The sequence below is a fragment of the Herpailurus yagouaroundi genome, unplaced genomic scaffold (assembly GCF_014898765.1).
Source record: "Herpailurus yagouaroundi ecotype Mexico unplaced genomic scaffold, PumYag 181, whole genome shotgun sequence".
Taxonomy (NCBI): Eukaryota; Metazoa; Chordata; class Mammalia; order Carnivora; family Felidae; genus Herpailurus; species Herpailurus yagouaroundi.
The window spans coordinates 27,040,866-27,060,092 of record NW_024412412.1 but is presented as its reverse complement, the minus strand read 5'-3'; the positions used below and the strand labels follow the sequence as shown (position 1 = coordinate 27,060,092).

Sequence of the window (19,227 nt, the reverse complement as noted above, 5' to 3'; positions counted from 1 at the left end):
TCAAGGAGAATTGACATCTTTATATGATGTCCTCCATTTATTCCAAATGGAATAATTTGGAATAATTTATTCTTAAATTTCCTTAATTTCTCTCAGTAATGTCTTTTAAAATATTTTTTAGATGTTTATTTATTTATTTTTGAGACCAAGAGAGAGAGCTCGAGCAGGGGAGGGGCAGAGAGAGAGGGAGATAGAGAATCCCATGCAGGTTCTGCACAGTCAGAGCAGAGCCCCATGTGGGGGTTGAACTCATGAACTGTGAGATCATGACCTGAGCTGAAATCAGGAGTCAGATGTTTTAACTGACTGAGCCACCCAGGTGCCCCTCTGTCAATAATGTAGTTTTCCGTATAGCTGTCTTGCATGTCTTCCTTAAATTTATTCCTAAGTAGTTGATTTTTTTTTAACTATTCTAAATGAGAATACTCAATATTATTATTAATTGTTTACTGCTGGCAAAACTATTAGTTTTTATATATGGATCTTGTATCTAGTGATCTTAATTCACTCATTGATATTAAAAGTACATCTGTAGATTACTTGGAATTTCTATGTAATATTGTATTACCTATGATTAATGACATTTTTTTTCTTCCTATTGAACCATTCCTAATATAGTCACTCTCTTACATCTTTTCCTTCTTTTTTTGGGTAGGGCATCAGGACAATGTATAGTAGAAGTGGTTACAGTTGAGCATTCTTGTCTCAGCCCTAGTTTCAGGAGGAAGTTCCAGAATTTCACTGTCAGGTATAATATTTGCTATGGGATTTTTGTAGACACACACTGTAAGATTAAGGAAGTTCCTTTTTGCAGAAACCAGCTTCTAAGATGGTCCCCAATTCTTCTTCCCTCTTGGTAGTCAAGTCTTTGTATAGTATTCTCCTACATAGAATCATGGTTAGCCTGTGTGTTCAATAGAATATGGCAGAAATAATGAGTGATTTCCAAAATTAGTGACAAAAAAAGCATTTCAGTTTCCACTTAACCTCTTGGAAATCTTTTGAAACATTTTTTTTTTTTTTAATATTGAGATGGCTTTTTTTTTTTTTTTTTTAATTTTTTTTCAACGTTTATTTATTTTTGGGACAGAGAGAGACAGAGCATGAACGGGGGAGGGGCAGAGAGAGAGGGAGACACAGAATTGGAAACAGGTTCCAGGCTCTGGGCCATCAGCCCAGAGCCCGACGCGGGGCTCGAACTCACAGAGCGCGAGATCGTGACCTGGCTGAAGTCGGACGCTTAACCGACTGCGCCACCCAGGCGCCCCACCTCTTGGAAATCTTAATCTCTCTTGGATCACTCATCCTGGAATAAACCAATCATTACTTCCTGAGAAGACTCAAGCAGCCATGTGAAGAGGTTTACATGTGATAACAATGATAAGAAGAATGCTTCCACTAGTAATCAACACCAACTTCTTAACCACGTGAGACACCAGGAGAGCAGAGCTTCCCAATCAAGTCTTGATATTGACAGAGAAGAAAAATAATTTTCCCTCAACCTGAGTTCCTAGCTGAGACCCTTAATAAAAGACAGAGTAAAAAGAGAAAAACAAGTAGAAATGTATGATCATGTCTTCCTTATGCATATATGAGAGGTACCCAGGAAATAATGAGTAACTCCCCTAGGTGGCTTGGAATTCAGGCTTAAATATCATCTTAATAGGGAAAAAGAAGGGATGTAGGCCACTTAGGGGAGAGGAAATGATTTTTAGGAAAGATGAATGGGCCCTTTGAATAATAAAGAGGAGGGGTGGTAGTTTGTGGACAAGTGTGTGGGTGTGGTGTTGACTTCTAGTCTCCTCTCCAGTGGCAGGAGTCAATCCCCCCCTGGTGGATAATACTTCCAGGGAGGGGATTTACAACAGGTGAGCTTTTTTTGAAGGATCTCTCCTTGGGCATTTAAGGGAAGTTCAATGAAAGCCTCTGCCTTCATTTGCTGTTTTCCAGGTGCCTACAGCTCACAGTAATCACTATACCAAAACAGCATATCTGGGGGTGGCATGTCGTGAACCCCTGCAGTCTTATTTTGGGGTGTCATATTCTGCTATTCTTCAATACGACTGCAGCCCCAGCCAACATATTGATTGAGCCCTCATTAAAGATCCAGAGGGAGAATTCCAATTTAAGATGTTCCCACATTCTGAAGCCATTGAAAATGTAAGGATAAGTGTTGATTGTTGTATTGAGCCACAGAGTTTTGGAGTACTTGGTTTATTCCAAGCCAAGGCAATTAATACAGGGGTGCCTGGGTGGCTCAGTTAAGCATCCCACTTCGGCTCAGGTCATGATCTCACACTCCGTGAGTTCGAGCCCCGCATCAGGCTCTGTGCTGACAGCTCTGAGCCTGGAGCCTGCTTCTGACTCTGTGTCTCCCTCTCTCTGACACTCCCCTGCTCACACTCTGTCTTTTTCCGTCTCAAAAATAAATAAACATTAAAAAAAAGAGAGACAATTAATACACCTACACTTACTCTGCTAAGAGTTTTTATTTTAAATGAGTGTTAAATTTAATATGTTATTTCTGCATTATTAAGGTGATCGTATGATTTTTCTCCTTTATTTTACTAATGTGGTTAATTGCCCTGATTTTCCTTATATTACTAGGATAAATCCAGTTTGGTCATGATAGCTGTATTGTGTATTTCTGAATTTCATTTTCAAATTCCAGTATATTGCTTAGAATTTTTGCACCTCTGTTTCTAAGAGATATTGACCAATACTTACTTCTTTTGTTCTTTTGTAACGTCCTGGTCAGGTTTTGGTGTTAAGGTGGGAAGTATTTCCTTTTTTTTCTATTCTCTGAAAAAGCCTGGTCTTCCTTACTCCCAGCAGACTTGAAAGAATTCACTGGTGAAATCATCCAGGCCTGATGCTTTCTTTGAAGGAAGGTTTGAATTAGAGATTCAGTCTTTGGTGGCTACAAGACAATTGAGATTTTCAATTTTTGTGTGTGTCTATTTTGCCAACTGATGTTTCTCTGGGAATATTCCTTTCATCTAAATTCCTAAAAGTGTAGCATAAAGTTGTCCATGATGTTCTTTTTCATCTCTTTATTTTTCTCTGTAGAACATTACAATTTGCTTTGAAAAATTCTTAATATTGTTTATCTCTGCCTTCTCTTCTTTTTCTTAATCAGTCTCACCCGGGGGTTATTAACGTTATTAGATTTTTCTAAAGACCCTTCTTTTGGCTTTTTGATCCTAGGTACATTGTTTTCTGTTGCCCTGATTTCTGCTCTTACATTTATTATTCCCTTTTACCTGCTTCCTTCCCTACTTCCTTCCTTCCTTCCACTTTAATTTTCTGTTACTTGTGTAACTTCCTGTATATCAGCTTAGATCATGGATTTTCAGCTAACATAAACATTTAAAACTGTGAATTTTCCTTTAAACACAGCTTTTGTGCATCTCACAAGTGTTGATACATTTTGCATTATACTTCTTTTCAAAATATTTTTCTTTTCCTTATAAATATACCTTCTTCTTGGGGCACCTGGGTGGCTCAGTCGGTTGAACATTTGACTCTTGATTTCGGCTCAGGTCGTGATCCCAGGGTCATGGGATTGAGGTCCCTCTCTCTCTCTCTCTCTCTCTCTCTCACTCAAATATATATACGTATATATATACATGTGTATACATGTGTATACAAGCACGAGCTTGTGAGGGGCAGAGAGAGAAGGAGACACACAACTCACAGCAGGCTCCAGGCCCTGAGCTATAAACCACAATCTGGGTTCAAACCCACAAACTGTGAGATCATGACCTGAGCCAAAGTCATATACTTAACTGACTGAGCCCCCCGGGCGCACCAATAAATAAGTTTTTTTTAAAAAAGAAAAAAATACATGCTTTTTTCTTAAATCCATGGGTTATGTACACACACATCACTTAATGTCCAAGTGCTCAGGGATTTTCTTTTCTCGATGTTGTTACTAAATCTCCCTGTGACTTAAGAGCGTTCTTCTCTACAGTGTTCTGAAATTCTTTCCCATTTCATTCTTAAATTTGTTATGACTTTATGGCCCAATTGTGGTAAATGTTCTAGATATTTCTGAAAAGAATATAATTCCTGGACTTGTTGAGTGAAATCTTGATTAGGTCAATTCTGTTCAGTATATTGTTCAAATCTTATTTTTCATTACTGAATTTTTGGTTTTGGTTTTGCTAGCTACTTCTGTCAGTTACTGAGAGAGGAGTGTTAAAATTTCCACAATGATTATTTGTCAATTTCTCCCTTCGGTTCTGTCAATTGCATATATATGTATGTGTGTGTATGTGTGTGTGTGCACTGTTATTAGTGCTTACAAATTTAGAATTATTATGTCTCCATGATTGACTGCACATTTCTCTTTCTGAAATATCCCCTCTAATTTAATCATGCTTCTTTCCTTAAAGCCTATTTTGTCTGATACAGCACTTTGTCTAATAGGATTGCCTGGTGGGTTTTTCTTGTTTTTTTTTTTTTTTTTTTTTTTTTTTTTTTACATCTCACATCTCAGTATCCTTATATTTAGTATCTTATAAGCAGCATGTAATTTGAGTATTTCCTCATCCATCTTGATAAGCTTTGTATTTTAATTGGAGTAATCTCCTTACATTTACTATCATTACTGACACATTTGATTATTTTAACATACTACATTACCATTAATTTCTATTCGTCTTACCTATTCTTTTTTATTTTTAAGTTTATTTATTTTTATGAGAGAGAGAGAGAATGTGAGCAGGCAAAGGGCAGAGGGAGAGAGAGGAGGAATCACAAGCAGGCTCCACGCTCTCAGCGCAGAGCCCTACACAGGGCTCCGTTCCGCGAATGGTGAGATCATGACCTGAGCCAAAATAAAAAATTAGACGTTTAACCAACTGAGCCACCCAGGCATCTAGGTCCTACCTATGCTACGTTCCTTTCCTTTTCTTTCATATGTTCTTTTGTATTAAGTGCTTTGCATTACTCCAGTTTTCTGCTCTATTTGTTCGCTAATTATGCTTTTCAAAAAACCAGTCTTTCATCAGCTACTCTAGAGATTGAGGCATTTACCCTTCGCTTAAGTCAAATGTAAACCACTGCTTTGTCACTTCTTGGCCAAGGCAATGACCTTAGGACATTTTAACTCCATTTAATTATTCATGCTTTTGTACCATGGTTTCATGCCTTTTGAGTTATACATACTTACAAATCTGTGAAACATTTTAATTATTATTTTATATATTCCATTTTTATTTGGATTTACCCATATATTTACTTTTCAGGTTGTTCTTTCTGCATGTCTTAGCTTTAAGCTGAGGATCATTTTCTTTCTGCCTAAAAGAATTCCCTTTCCTATTTCCTTCAGGTCTGCTGATGATGGATTGTTTCCATTTCTCTTAAAAGTAATGGCTTGTTTTTTCTTTGTTTCTGAATGATATTGGCATTGGGTCTGGAATTCTGAGTTCAGTTATTTACTTTCTGTATAGTAAAACCTTGGATTGCAGGTAACTTGCTCTGTGAGTGTTCTGCAAGACAAGCAAACATTTCTAATAAATTTTAACTCGATAAACGAGCAATGTCTTACAATAAGAGTAGTAGGTGACACTGTCACATGATCACAACTTAGCCAATGGTTCTTCTCTCTCTCTCTCACTGTGGGATTGTGGGTGATTGTCTCTCATGCTCAGATGCTTGATCTCAGGCCATGGTGTTTGGCAGAAATCAGTGGTTTTTCAGGATGTTGAAGGTGCCCACAGCCGGCACCCAGTGTATTTTTTGTCACTTTAAAGCACCTATGGACAGGCCTTTGCCTTTCCATACGAGAGTAAGCTTACAAAAACTTTGCTTCATTCTAGGTCGTTGGATAGGTTCTTTATGAAAGTTGCACGAAAAGAAAAAGATTCCATTGAGCTAATAGATACTAGTGGTTCCATTAGCGGTAGTGAAAGTCCTCCTACACGATAACCCTCCTCTCGCTTGTCTCTCTCACACCAGCCACGAAGGTTTTCAAAGGTAAGTGCAGATTCATTTGCTTATTTTTCTTGATATTTTGTATTTTCTTTATTATTTTGTATTATATTACAGTATTGTAATCATTTTTATGTGAATATTTTTGGGTTGTGGAACGGATCCTCTGAGTTTCCATTATTTCTTATGGGAAAATTCACTTTGATATGCAAGTGCTTTGAATTGCAAGCATGTTTCTGGAACGAATTATGCTTGCAAACCAAGGTTTTACTGTCCTTTGAATTCATCATTCCATTGTCCCCTGGCTTCCATTATTGTGGCCGAGAAGCCAGCTGTCAGTCCAATTGTTGCTCTGCTTAGGGGAATTAGTCTCTGTGTCTTTTTCCAGGCTGCTTTTTCAGATTTTGCATTTGTCTTTAGATCCTGTGTCACAGAGGGCTGCTAAAATTGATAGGACACTATCCATATCAGCAGTAAAGACTGCTTTACAGTCTTTACAAACCATGAAGAAAAAGACAACCCAATAGAAAAAAAATGGGCAAAGAAGGGCAACAAAATTCACAGAAAAGGAAAACAAATGGCACTTACACGTATGAAAAGACGCTCAGTCTCACTCAAAGTGAGAGGATGCACATTAAAATAATAAAGGTACACCATTTTCTTACCCCTCTCGTAATGGACAAATCAGTAAGTTGATCGCCCTTTGTCAGCAAGGCCTCTCATGTATTACTGGTAGGATGGTAAACTGATAGACTTTCTTGGAGGGGCTATTTGGCCATATCTGTTCTCTATCAAATGTGCACTGAAAATGCACATTACCTGTTGAGTCAGAAATTCCACATCTAGGAATTTATCCTACTCACCCGTGTGCAAAATAGCATGTTGTTTTTATCAGGTATGCTAAGACGTGCAGACACGAATATGACTGTCAGGGAGAAGGGTTTTAGGCCCGGGGGCTTCGGGTAGGAGGCACACCACACCATGCAGGGTCATATGGAGAGGCACTAGCATCTGCCAGGAGGCAGAAGGAGTGAAGGCTAAGATAAGCAAGAGTCTCTATTGTGGCTATTTTTTGGCTGCTGTTTTGTTTAAAGTTTATTTATTTCTTTTTGAAAGAGAGGGAGACAGAGTGTGAGCAGACGAGGGGCAGAGAGAGAGGGAGACACAGAATCCGAAACAGGGTCCAGGCTCTGAGCTATCAGCACAGAGCCCGACGTGGGGCTCAAACTCACGAACCACGAGATCATGACCTGAGCCGAAGTCAGACGCTTAACTGACTGAGCCACCCAGGCGCCCCTCTGTTGTGGTTTTTGACAGCAAGAGTGGGTGAGGCAAGGTAAGTAGGATAGATAGGTTTAGGATCAACTAGTGTGAATAATTTCTGTGGGCTCTGGGCATAAAGATGGCCCCTAGTTGTCTAACACTTGGCCCCGGCATGATTAGGGCAGATGGGTAGCAGCCCAGGAGAACAAGAGCTCAAGAAAGGACGTGGTTGAGAGACATGGACTCTGGACTATTGGGCTTGCAGTTGAAAAGCACACTCACAAGTGGGCCATTCGCTCCGAGAGTTGGCTAGCCCCGGAGGGGCTCTCCCCAGTTGGTAAGGCCCCAGATGCCCAAGCATCAAGAATACAGAAAATAAGAAACTGTGGTTGATACACACTTATACAAGTTTATTCATTGAAGCATTATTTGCACTAGCAAAAATGCAAACAACCTCAAATCCATCAATAGGGAACTGGTAAATATATTCAGTTCCATTCAATGAACTCTTTTTTTAAAATATTTTTAATAGTTATTTACTTCTTGAGAGAGAGAGAGAGAGAGAGAGAGAGACAGACAGTGTGAGTGGGGGAGGGGCAGAGAGAGAGGAGACACAAAATATGAAGCAGGCTCCAGCTCTTGAGCTGTCATGACAGCACAGAGCCGGATGCGGGGCTCGAACTCACAGACCGCGAGATCGTGACTTGAGCCGAAGTTGGACGCTTAACCAACTGAGCCAACCAGGTACCCCTCATTCAATGAACTATTGCATAGCCATACTAATAAATAACTGGCACTTTATGCACTAATTTGAAAGGCAACATAGTTCAGTGGTTAAGAGATTAAGCTCTTAAACCAAATATTTTAGGGGTATAGCACAGCTTTACCCCTTTAAAAGTAGTTCTTAAAATACTGTTTCATAGTACAGAAAGTAAGTATCCATGGAAAACAAAATTTACTTTTTTTTTTCACCTTGCTGTTTTTGTGAAGACAACTGATGTTGTCAGTTCCTCATGTATCTAGGTTTCTAATTACAGGTGACCAAGGAATAAGCCCTAGCTAATCCACAGAATAAGCAGAACTCGGTAAGGCCAACATTGAAATAGGACTTAGGTAATTACCATGAACTATGAACTACCTAGAACAAATTTCAGGAAGCAAATGTGAAAGCCCTGAGGCAATTGCATCAAACCACTGGACTCGATTCTACCAGCAGGAAGTAACTGTGAGAGAGTAAGCTATAAATATCAAGTATTGGCGCAAAAATAGAGCAAAGTGTTAATACATGTCCTCTGGTCTTCGTTCTACTGCCCTTCCATTTTTGATATTTTGTCTGTCTTTCTAATTTTTGTCAGATTTTTAAGAACACATTATAAATTCTTCTCGCTAGATTTCAATATCCTTCACAATATGGGACTGAAATTCTGTGGTAATATGGGGCAAGCAGGGGGCTTGCACAAGGAAGAATGTGTTTATACATGTAAATGATAAAGCATTACACTCTTGTGAAGTATGATCTGTCCACTCAACAACCCAACTGTGGCAGACTGACCGCCATTTACCTAAAATCTATTGTCTCCATTGCATTTACTAACAGATACCCAGGTGTGTTGGGGAGGGAAAGGCATTGTGCTCAGCTAAACAAGCTATACATCCTATCCCTCCTTGAATCTCAAAAGTCTTCTTGGAGATGTTTGCTTTCATAAATGTGGGTACTATTTCTTCCACTTTATTCCTTTCTTCTTCCTGCTTAGAATGTGGACATGATGTTAAGAACTGCAGAGGCTTCTTGGAACTATGAAGGAAAACCCAAGAGTTCGCAGAGACCTTGGCCCCGACATCCTTGGGCCATTGAGCTAACAGTAGCCATCACTTGTGCCCAGATTTCTTGATGCATGCGGAATCAAAATAAACAAACTTGTGGGCTTGGAGTATTAGTAAATGATAACTTCCAGCTCCCCCGGGGGAGAAAAAGCCCAGATTTTTAGCATTTGCTATTTTCTGTTGTATAAGTTCTCCCACTGAAGCTGATTTCAAGCTACCAATGTGATGTCCCTGAATGCAAAGATGAGAAGAGATACATAATACCACACTGGTATATAGTATTCTAACTAGAAAATAAAGTAGATGCAAATAATCATGGGAGCACAGATGATGGCAAATGTACTAAAATAATTAGGATGTAAGGATTTTTGTATATTATCTTTGTAATATAATTGTACATTTATACCACTTAATTTTAATAATTGTCATATTGGGGTGCCTAGGGGCTCAGTCTGGTGAGCATCTGACTCTTAGTTTCAGGTAAGATCATGATCCCAGGGTCATGGGATCAAGCCCTGCGTCAGGCTCTGCTCTGAGTGTGACGCCTGCTTGAGATTCTCTCTCTCTCTCTCTCTCTCTCTCTCCTTCTGCCTCCTCTCCCATTCACATGCTCTCTCTCTCTCTCAAAAAAAAATAAACCTAAAAAATAAAAATAAAAAATGAATCATAATAATGGCTGTATTTTAAAACTGACTTGCAAATTTCCTGAAAATTCAGTACTCCGTTCTTGTGAGCCAGGATGCATCCAGTCTAACACACCATTCGGTTTAAGCCTGTTGCTATAGGAATTAATACATCAGCCAAGGTTATTTCCCATCATTCTTCAGTCTGGGGCTCTAGGTCGTCTCACATCTCCCTTTCATTATTTTCCATCTTTAAAAAAAATACAGGCCTGTGTCCTATAGGAGTCCTTCTGGAAAACTCCATGCCTATGATGGACAGACACTGGGGTCACCCCCATGTCCATACCTTTTATAATCCCCTAGCCTTGCATATGGGTGGTGCCTGGGACTTGCTTCTCTCCAAAATCCATTGGTGCTGCTATCCAATAGGATGTGGCAAAGGTGATGGGATGTCACTACCATGATTGTATTAGGTTCTACATGGATGAGGCTCCATCTTGCTGCTGTGCACTGGAGAGCTTCTCCTTGCTGGCTTGATACAATAAGTAGCCATGTTGAGGTAATGTGATTGTTAAGGAACTGCTTGTTCGTGGCCTCCAGGAGGCTAGCAGCCTCCATCTGATAGCCAGCCAGGAGAAGAATGGGCCCTCAGTTATATAGTCACCAAGAAATTAATCCCAATGACAACCTGAATCAGTCTAAAAGAGGATTATCCTCCAGTGAAGCCTCCAGATTAGAGTACCTCTTCATCACACAGCCTTGTGTGATGCTGAGCAGAGAACCAGCCAAGGCGCACTTGGGCTTCCGACCCACAGAAACTCTGAGATAATGAATGTGTTGTTTTAAGACACCAAGCCTGTGGGTGATTGTTTCATGGGCTATAAAACAAATATAATGCCCCACCGTTGTCTTCCTCCCTGCTTTCATTACCACTTCGTTTCCATACCAAGAAAATCACACAACTTAGGAGTTCTGTGCTATGGGCTTAACATTCATTGATTCCAGAAGTCTCCTCCATGTTAGCAATGTGCATACACAGGCCACTCCTGCCTGGATACATTCAGACCTGTCCAGTTCCACTGTTAATAATTTGCATGACGTGTGTTCATCAGATGCATATGCAACATGAAGTAGGAAGGCATGACCAATTTTTTTTTTAACTGATGGAATAGATGAGAATAATGAGCAAAACAGCAAGATAATGGTTATGAATGTAACATATCTTCAAGTTCAAAAGAATAGAGTATGAGAGACCTGAATTACCAGCAATACAGATGTTTGGAAACAGTTGACCACAGAAGGAATGAAGAGTCTAAAAGACCTGTCTGTTGTGTGTTTTTCCAACACTGTCAAGCAGTTAACTGCTTGAGTTAACTGCAGTTAACTCAATTTTGACATTTCCCACCTGGAGATAGTATCTGATCCCCCAGGATAAGGGCCCGGCCCTACAACACTGGCCCCCTCCAGGTTCTCACCTGTGCTTCTGACTGGCCACAGATTGAAAGTTCCAACAACCCCCTCCTTTGGTTCAATTAATTGCTAGAGTGGCTTACAGAACTCAGAGAAATACTTTACTTATTAGATTTCCAGGTTATTATAAAAGGATCTAACCCAGGAACGGCCAGATGAAGAGTTGCACAGGGCCAAGTAACTGAGAAGGGGCCTGGAGCATCCATGTTCTGAGTGCCCCACTGTCCCTGAATCTCCACGTGTTTACCAGCCTGGACACACTGGAAACCTTCTCCTGGCCCCACTCAGTCCTTCTGGGGTTTTATAGAAGCTTTATTACATACACACAATTGGTTTACTCATTGGCCATTGGTGATTGAACTCAATCTTCAGTCCCTCTCTCTCCAAGGAGAGCTTCAGTGGGGGAAGGCAGGCAGAGAGTTTGGACTGAAATTTCCAACCCTCTAGTCACATGGTTTGTTCCCCCCAAAACCAGCTCCAGCCTTAGGTTACTGAGGGGCTTTCCAAAAGTCACTTCATTAATATGAGCTCAAACAGGGTTCCTTATGAATGACAAAAGACACTCTATCACTGAGGAAACCCCAAGGATTGAAGAGCTTTCTGCCAAGAACTGGGATAAAGACCAAGTGTATTTTTTACTTTATCACAAACTGTAAATATCTATGTTGAAAAACCTAGGCCAGGAAGATGTTTGAAATAAGTAGTTAAGGGGCACCTGGGTGGCTCGGTTGAGCATCTGATTCAGGTCATGATCTCCCGTTCCTGAGATCGAACCCCGTGTCGGGCTCTGTGTTGACAACCCAGAACGTGCTTGGGATTCTCTGTCTTTCCTTCTCTCTCTGCCCCTCCCCCTTGCCCAAAAATAAATAAACTGAAAAAAAAGTATTTGAATTCACCATTATCCAAGGCGCCATTTAAGAATATGTTTCTATGTGGGGAAGTATATTCATCCCAAGGCATGCAAAAAATTGCTAATTACGGTTCTTACAGAGTCCAATTTGAAGATATAAAATCATTTTAACTCTTGGTTTGCCCATCAGGACCTACAGCATTGTACGTCCCTCCCTCTCTCCTTGGCTTGGTCAGTCTCAATATAGCTGATTGTGTCAGTTATTTATTACTGCAGAGCAAACAATTCAAAATTTAGTGACTTAAAATAAAAACCATCTTATTTACTCATAATTCTGGAGGTCAGTAATGTAGGCTGAGGTCAACAGGGTAGGTAACTTTTGCCTGTGTGGCCTGGAGTACTCAGAGAGGCTGCAGTCTTGGGGGGTCAGCTGGGGGCTGGGTGGTCTAGGGGATCCTAGCTAGGTTGGTTCATCTCTGTTCTGCATAGTTTCATCCTCTAGTGGGCTAGCCTGGGCTTCTTCACGCAGCAGTGGTGGCATTTCTGGGGGGGACAAGAACAGAAGGTGCAAGACCTCCTGTGGCCTAGGCTTGGAGACTGTGCAACATCACCCTCTCCAACACTTTATTAGTCAAAGGCAGTCCCAAGGCTGCCCAGGTGGAAGGGGTAGGGCAATAGGTTTCACCCCTTGATGGGACAAGCTGCAAGGGACAAATAGTTTTGTGCTGTTTTTAATCTTCCACATCAAGAAATCCATCTAACTTTATCCTTTCTTGTACTGATGCCTAGTTTTCTGTCTGTATCCGTTGGTGATGCCAGTCCAACAGGATGGGAGTGAAAGCCTTTTCCAAAAATGATTCCAGCTGTGATGGGGCAGCTGTAGCCTCATTACAGTCTTTGTGGTTGTTGATAAGGTCAGGCACATCAGACCTTTTCGGAAACTCTGTCGCCAGTATCTTGTAGGAAGAGGAGGCAGAATGGTCCCAATTTGCTACCCACGACAGATTGCCAGGGAAATGGTTGCTTTTTCATACTCAAGTGCCTTTTTCACAGAACCCTTGCTGATAAACTAGTGTTAGCTGAAGACCAGTTAGCATGCTGACATTTCTCTAAGAGTTGTTATCTCTAGGCACCTGTGGATAAATGTGCTAATGAGAGACTTTTCTTAAGGGCTCTTAGATCCATGATTATTCCAAACCATGGTTGAATGCAAACATCATCAGAACAGCGTGTTATGCTTAATAGCTGAGAATGCCTCTGTAATACTTAATCCCCTTTATGCTCGTGACAGATCAGCCTCTGAAATAGGAGCACGGCCCCAGGGGAAATGCAGCTTACTCATCAAGCCTCAGGTAGGAAAGCACCAACAAGTAATGACTTCCCAGCCGTGGGATGCTTCTAGAGTCGATATATTTCCAGTCTAATCGAGACAGCAACCAAAGTGATCTTTTTCCATCAAACTTCATTATTCAAACCATTTATGGGATAATTCTCTGAGAGAAGCTGTTTCTTAACACTTCCTTGGTTGAGTAAGCGGCCAGTGGAAAGATTCTATATATCACTCAAAGGCTCTAATCAAAGGGAGTCTTGGAGACCTCCACTGTTTACACAAATCTGGTGACCAGGCATTTGGAATTTGTTCAAGTTCCTATGGGATCAGTGTGATCCTTGATGGTCTACCTAATAACATTAAGGCCTTAAACCCTGACCTCGGGCAGTTTTACTCTTCCCTTCTTAAGGTTTTCATGTTCCATGTGGACTGTCCTCAATTGTGGTTGTTACTTTATCAACTAAAAGTATTTCTTTCTGCGGCACCTGGGTGGCTCAGTCTGTTAAGCATCCTGACTCCTGATCTCAGCTCAGGTCTTGGTCTCAGGATTGTGAATTCAGGCCCCATCCTGGGCTGCACTCTGGTTGTGGAGCCTACTTAAAAAAAAAAAAGAAGAAGAGAAGGACAAGGAGAAGAAGAATTTCTTCTTACTGCTTGAAACTTCTCTTTCCCAGCATGGCCTTTCCTTTTACTTTCTATCTTCATTCTCTGATGGGACTTGTTTACTTTTTAAGTTAGGATTTGGTGCCCAAAACAGAATCCACAGGGATTTAATTAGGGAAGCGGTGGGAAAGCCAGAGAAGTGGCATTTTAGATGAGTTTCCAGGAGAAACTCCTAGAATGCCAAAGAACTGATTACCAGTGAGTGGCTCCCTCTCCTAAAATCAAGAAAGTAGGCAATCAGGAGGCTGTTCTAGAATCTACTGAGTTCAAGAACATGGCACTAGAGCTGTAATCTAGGGCTGAAGAAACAGGGATCTGAAAGCTAGGATCAGAAAGTCAGTGCTTCTGATCACCCACAGAGCTGGACAGGTACTCCAGAAAATTCCACCATCCCTTGACCTTGCTTGCCTGTAGCAAATAGCGAAAAGCAGCAAGAAAATGGTTACTATCTCGCTTCCTCCTTGCAAATATCACACAAGTAAATCTAATGAAAGGAAGCAAATTTCTAACTGAAAGAATCTGGGAAGTGTGGTAGTTTGAGGACTTATACCCTGTACACTAAGGGCACCCTAAAAAAGAAATGAACGGGAGTGCCTGTTGGCTAAATCCTGCGGGGCGACTCTCACTGCTCATCCTCCCCTCTGATGACATTAACTGGAATATTTAACAAACAAGCATGTGCCAGGCAGTCCTAAACTCATTTTTCAACATTATCCCACTTAATGCTTACATCACCCCCGTAAATTAGGTGCTATTCACCCAGTTGTCCAGATGACGAAACATGGGGTCAAGGAAGTGAAGGAATCTGCCCAAGGCCACAGAGTAGGAAGGAGAAAGCTGGTAATCAGACCCAGATTGTGTGATGCCAAAGGGGATATGTGTCCAAGCCTACTTGGTGCCAAAAGCTGTGATCATAACCACTACATTAGACCACCTTACAGAGGTGCGCATTCAGCGCCCAGAGATGGGGCTCAGCCAGCCTTGCACAAAAGAATAGATTTTCATTCCCCTTTCTGGAATGGGACCATTTGCTTCATTCCCTTAACCCACTCCAGCCAGCTCTGTATCCTGAGTAAACATGGGCCAATGAGAGAGGTCTGACAATACTCTTGCTACATGACATTAACCGTGGCTTCCTTCACCGCCCATACGCCAATTGGTTTTCTACAAAAACAGTTATTCTCACAGAGAGACTTGAAAAGCATTGAGAATCTAATGGCGTAAAAAGAGCTTGAGAAGGATTTTTAGCTCCGTGTTCATAATCATCCCATGCATAATGAATATCACTCACAAACATCAGGACAGTGAACACAGGCCCTCACATCTACTGCTGACCCAATGATGAAGAGCCTCTCGGTAGGTGAAAATCAAGACAAGGGCATAGGCTCATCCACTTGATCGGGCACCAAGGGCTATTTAATGCATTTTCTTCTACTCTGATAAAGAATGTAATTTAGAATCTGATGGAAAAAAATCCCCCTCTGGAGGCTGCTTGAAGCATTCTTCTGTCATGGCTGATTACTACACTAGTGTTTATTGTCAGCAAAACAAAAGCACAAAAATACCGTTCTTGGCATCATGCTTCTTTTTTTCCATTATAATCCAATCAAGGTTTAAATCCTCTCAACTGAGCAGTTCTTCCTTCAAAGAGAATGCTGCAAGAGTCCACGATGGACGTGAGGTGAGCATGCGTCGTCTCCGACCTTCACCGGACTTGGAATATGGCCGGTCCTCTGGCCATGGGCAGCCTCGCCTCTGCACTCAAGACATTTTCTTCTTGGACACAAACACCTCGAGAGAGTTTCTGTCCCTTAGAGGGAATCACGTCACATACACACGAAGAGATCAGTAAGAAATGCTTTCAGCAGGCAGGCTTTTTGAGAACTATCACTTCCTTAAAAATGTAGCATAGGCTGCCAAAAGGGGTTATTTTTATCTGAGGAGTCCCATGGGCTACACCCTCCTTAAAAGGATAGGATAATGAAAATACACCTTCCTTCTTCCTCTTTGAGGATCTCTTTACCAACAGTAAATGTTCTCAACTAGCCATGAGGTACCCCTTCTGCCTAGAAATCACCTCAGCATGTGTGGGGCGTTAACTAAACGTGGGTGGTGATTCATCATGAGTAATAGTCGATGCTGTGGCATCATCGGTTGGGAGAATAAAAAGTCCTCCTTTTATCAGTCAGATTGTCTGCTCTTTTTATCTTAACAGATAATAATGTAATATCCCACGCTAGCACCCAAATGCTCAACTCCCTTTTTTGTTTCTTATATAATTATTTGCAAATTCTTCCTAACTCCCGTGCGATGCACCTGTCTCCGTGGGAATTGTTACTGTTTTCAAATATGAACTGTTGTTTATTATATTTAACGTCCAGTCTTCTTGGGGTTGAGTAGTTCTAGTTCATTTGGCTTTTCCTTAGCCTCCAGCATTAGAAAGTCAGCTTTGTGACTCATCTCTAAAGGCTCTCCTGGTTCTGCATATTCGTGTTCTTTAAAACCCTGGGCGAGTTCTAATCTCCTGGAGCACAGAGTGTCATACAATGTCCCAGCCTCCATATGCACAAGAGGAAAATGACCTGCCCTGAAAAGGAACCGACTCTTCTTTACAGATAGGGACTTACGTTAGGAAAGGGATTTATCAGCCCAGCTGGCATGTGATTGGAGAGTAAATGGTAGTGCCTGAGCCTGAGCTCAAATTGAGATGGAACCAAAAATATCTCATCAGTGGATGATGTCCACTCAGTTATATTACTTGTGCCAGCCCAAAAACAGTGACTCAAAACTTCTCCGTGCCCCAAATTCCCTTATCGGTTATTTTTCCCGGTGTCTCTTTTGTAAACTACTTTCCTTTAAACTTAGATTATGTACAGTTAGTCTGTTTGAAATTCTTGATTTTTAATTTTATTAAAAATTTTTTTTAAACTAATGATGGTTAGCATTTTACTAAAAGTTTATGTCCACTAACGAGTATGCAAGATATATTTGCTATTTACTTTTTTGTAATGTTTTCTCATAAAAGGAAACACAAAATAGTACCTGCAGGAGACCCCTCACCCTGCCCGTGCTGTGCTCAGATGTCCGTAGCTGTCTCCAAGAGAGGGTTATTTTTATTAAACCGAGACACGTACTGACACAAAATTCATAAAATAATCTCCCTGCATGAGCACAAGTTGTATAACAACACAACCCATCTGGGGGTTTGGACTATATAGAAAAAAACTGATCGATTTGTCATGGGGTTTCAACAACAAAGGGTGAGGGGGAAGGTGTCCTCTCATATGTCTGTGAGTGAATATTTAATTTCCTTAGCCAACCGTTCCCTCCCCATGTCTAGGGTGATGTGAAAAGGGTGATACCACATCATTACCCTCTGGCTACGTGAACAACCACTAAATCCACAGTTTTCTGCCTCCCTTACCTACCTCAGTGTTTCTTCAGAGGTATCATCCATGAAATGAGCTGGCTTCATAGCAACCCCTGGAGAAGTGTAAGTGATTTTTTTTTTTTTTAATCTGACGGATACGTGTCTTCCTCAATTACATTGGCAGATACCAGCATGTTATTGTCTGACTTGAATATTAAATACCATCTGCATAAATTGTTATATCATATTGGCCACTCATATGAGGCTCTGGAACACCAGCCATTCAACACTATGTTCTAACCTGTCCCCAAGAAAAAGCTTCACCCCCCGCCTCGCCCTGCTATCAACATCATAGAAATCATGTTCGTAAGAGTTTCTTTCCAAGGAAAGTGCATTCATTCGCAATTTACTTTTCCCACTTATATTCATTGAATATATCAGTATGTGCCCGTCGGATGTTTTGATGAACACGAGATGTACAGAATTCTGGAATGAGTTGGTAAAAATCCAGTCAAGAGCATGGAATCTTGAGATTTTTGTTAACCCACAGCCTTGCCATGAGTCAATGACGATTTAAGGTGCTGACCTCACCCCCACCACGCCAGACTCCCACAGGTTCTTCCTTTACACGATCTAAGGGTGTAGGGACTCAGCCAGGAATCTCTCTGCTCCAGGGGACAGTGCATCAGAAGACTTTCTTAGGTGGCCCTTCCACCCAGTAACCCCGACGCTGAGGATCACGAAAACACACAGCCACCTCCGCCAGCAGCTAGAATGTAGGCTAACGTAATAACCATGGAGATCACGCCACAGTTGGGATTTTGTGGTTGGTGATGTTGGGTTGAGGTGGGTGTTGATTACTGTTGTTTTGCTTTGCTTTTTTCTCCCATAATGTTCACTTGGTGAATGAGTGTGGGGGCAGTTTGGTGACCATGACCTCAGGCATTCTGTCAGCTGATCCTCTGTTCTCCCGGCCTCTCATAAACTCCAGTGGTCTTAGAAATCAGCTCTTTCCTTGTCCCCCTTCCTCTGCCACCTCACAGCAAGAGGCTTCAGTGGCTTTATTATTAAGCAAGGAGGCTGGCAGGGCCAAAGCTAAGCTTTTAATGCATCTGGCACTGGGATCCTACACGTGTCTCCACCGACTTGCATGGGACGAGGGTCCCTTAGGGCCCAGACACTTTTGGACACATTTAGATACTAGGAGACTAAAACTGCAGAACAGACAAAAGCCAAACTAGAAAAGGGGACTTTAGGGCTCTGAACGAAAATTCAACTTGAGGGAAGAAGACAGATCCGTCGGTCTCAGCACTAATGGAAGGAGGGGCAGCGTGGTTCTGGAACCCATGTGGTAGTTCTGCCCCATGGGCGTGCATCCTCCACAGGTGGGCAACTGTGTGTGAAGAGCTGTACGAGCTCCTCTAGGAGGGACAAGGGGGCCATCTGGGAAAATTCCACATAGAGGAGAAGCCACTCCCAAAACGGGCGTGAGTTTCCATTGCTGGCTCGTTGCCAGCCCATCTCCACCTCCCTCCACCAGGGTGAGCTCACTCGTTCTCGTGGGTCCCACTACCACGTGCCTCCTGAATGCTCTCGAACCCTTTTTGCAGCCCACACTTGCCCTGTGTGCATCCACGTGTGTGCCCCGAACCTGCCCATCAGAAGGCACCACAGATTTTAACCTATTCAGACTGAACTCATTTTCCTATCCCTCCACACACCCCCACCCACGCCTGTGTTCCCTGTCCGCCGAGTAGTATGATGTTGTGAAAGACCAATAGAGCTTTTAAAAAACGTAGTTCCCTGCCAGGGAAAAATTCGTGCTTTTTTTTTTTTTTTTTTAATTTTTTTTTCAACATTTATTTATTTTTTGGGACAGAGAGAGACAGAGCATGAA

At 41.7% G+C, this 19,227-nt stretch overlaps 1 long non-coding RNA gene across 1 annotated transcript; it reads left to right on the top strand.

Annotated features, from left to right (window-relative positions):
- Positions 1-653: 653 nt before the first annotated feature.
- LOC121039972 (uncharacterized) lies at positions 654-13,415 on the top strand. The gene is made up of 3 exons (XR_005795068.1): positions 654-748; positions 5,826-5,982; positions 13,259-13,415. It is a non-coding gene; the product is annotated as an uncharacterized LOC121039972 (long non-coding RNA).
- The last annotated feature ends 5,812 nt before the right edge of the window (positions 13,416-19,227 follow it).